The sequence below is a fragment of the Monopterus albus genome, unplaced genomic scaffold (genome assembly GCF_001952655.1).
Source record: "Monopterus albus unplaced genomic scaffold, M_albus_1.0 scaffold7.1, whole genome shotgun sequence".
Classification (NCBI taxonomy): domain Eukaryota; kingdom Metazoa; phylum Chordata; class Actinopteri; order Synbranchiformes; family Synbranchidae; genus Monopterus; species Monopterus albus.
This window is the reverse complement of record NW_018127887.1, coordinates 5488576-5491245: the sequence shown is the minus strand read 5'-3', so window position 1 is coordinate 5491245 and position 2670 is coordinate 5488576.

The window sequence follows — 2670 nt, the reverse complement described above, 5'->3', positions numbered from 1 at the left end:
ATTCTTAGATCAATTTTCAGTACTAAAAAGATTTTTGGCATGACTGCTCTCAGCGTATTGTAGTTAATGTTCTGCTAGAATGACGGTATTAAATCAATAATGGGCTTGCATCACAAACAGAGAGATTTACTGTTGTGTAGAGGCTGAAAATTTCTGATTGATGTTATTGTCTCAGGTCAAAGCAGATCTGCTACCGAAACGCTACTAACCCCCTCACTCACTCACGCGACTGTGCTTCTAGCTGTGTTTACTCAGTTTCACGTTTTTATGGCACTTTGATGTTTGTGTTTGGGTATTTAATATCCAAAAACCAAAAAGAAAAACAAAAAACAGTATTGTGCATTGAAGAACATTACATTAGAGGTAAAAGGAACAGAAAGTAGGTTTAGTTTCTTTGTTAGATTAAGCTGAAGTCTGGGCAAACCCTTGCTATGATTGCTTAGTGTTAATATGCGACCTGCATATATACAGTACCCGTACTGTGATCTGTTTGTTATTGGTAGATGATGTGATGTTTGCTGTAGACCAGGGTCCAACATATTACCTGCAGTTCAAAGCTGCATTCCCGCTGATAATACTGTCGGAGAGACACTAAATTAAAACGGATTTTTTTACGGTTGCACTGAACTCATGACACAACCCGCCACATCATCTGCTTCTGCTGCCCTGTCACTGCATTCTAAACCTTTCCACCCCCATGAATTATGGGCTTGTGCAATATCATATTGTTAGTTTTGATAATGAATATTAATTCAAGATCTTTAAAAATACATGAGGGGCTAGCAGTGACACTGAGAGGTCGAGGATAGATGTCAAACACTGTACAATATTTATTATTGTGGCAGATGATTCCAGAAGAAGTCGCCCTTGTTATCCACGTCTGCATGCATTTTGTTTTGAACCAATCTGTGTTAATTGGTGACATAGCTTCAGTTTTTTCTAGATGTTCATCAACATTCAAATAATTGTAGACCTGTTTCCTTGTTGTTCTGTGTTTTTAATGATTGATCAGAAAATTGATGATGTTTCTATGGTATGAGTTCATTTCTTTCTATACTGAATTGCTGACCTCAGAATTTTTTTTATTCCAGTGTTGTTTTTAAGAGGATTCCTTAATGTTTGGCCTTTGTATCTTAAAATGAAGAATAAATAAAAAATGAAAAGACAGATGGACATTTTTAATTGACTCTAAATGACATGAACAGCACAGCAGCAGTCTGGTTATGTTTATATATCACTTGTATGGAAATTTTATCACTGAATGTAATGCTGAATTCATTGGAGCTGTTTTGCATTTAAAAAGGTGGAGGATCAAAAGACCAAAAGCGCTGAGGGTCCTTTGCCTGTTTAGCATTTAAACACCCCAGGGGCCTAATCTCTCTTTATACCACCATACAATCTTCCAAAGGTATGTTCACCCGAGGAGGGCACGTCCCCTTCTCAGGCTAATTACTGTCTGTGGAGGTCATGCTGAAGAGGTGGAATCCCTTTGTCAGGTTAGAACCACACAATCATATGAAATTCCATTCATACGGTGACACTGAAGGTTAAATGTGTCAGCAGTTGGACAGTTGAACGGACCTGGTTACCAGAGGTGACTGCCGCTACAAGCCAGCTAGGCCAGCCACTGCTTAACCTGAGCAAGTACAATGTTTTTTTGAGATCGATTAATTGTTTCAGTCATTTCTGAAGCATTTGTGCCAAGACTTTGCTGGTTCCAACTTCTCAAGTTAAAGGATTTGCTTTATTTTGTCTTGTATCACAATGAGCTGAATATCTTTGGTTTTCAGACTTTTCTTGCAATAACTTGAGAAAATAGTAGTTGTTTGCAGCCTTAGTAGTTTCGACCCAAGTGTGAAGCACTGATGTTATCCAAACCAAGCCATCAATAGTGTCATTGAACACTAAACTGCTACACCAGAAAGGGAGCACTGACTAATATATCTGTATAAATCTCTTGGCGTATCCCAAGTTTGTCTTGGAAAATATGAAGAATTGAACCTCCCTCAGCTCTGTGCCAGGCTTCTCTCTGGTTTACTGGTACAACACCTGGTCGGGGTCAGACTGAGGCATCGGGCCAAATGAGGCAGGAAGCCGGAGGCACCACAGTGGGTTTGAACAGGAAGGATCCACTCCAGGAAAACAACTGCTATTTTAGAACAGGTATGTGCCTACACTAACACAGATGATATCTCCAGGGACGTCATTTAACACAGATGAAAACCTATGATATTTTTGTTCAAATGCATGTTTATTTGTTTGTTTTTTCAAATGCATGTTTGAAACTGATCATTTGACAGGCAATGAAGGACTTTTACAGAGAGATGTTCATAACTACCCCTTATTCGACATTTTGTATGTTTAATCAGGGCTAAACTTATATTAACACGTTACAAAATGATGGGAAACTGTAGTGTTTATTTGTTATTGTACCCTGAACCTTCTAATCAAGTTGGAACCTGTCACTCTGAGCCCTGCAGTTCACTTCGTTTAGTCTTTCATTGAAGCCTTCCTCTCTAATCATTATAGTTGCACCGACACCCAACTCTCTCTCTCACACACACCTTTTGTGACTAACTGTCTTTTCTATGAGGAGTCTCTGCTAATGACAGTGTTGGACTGCACAATACTGGTGTGATGAGCTGCTCGGCTTTTCAGTGAAAACACAGA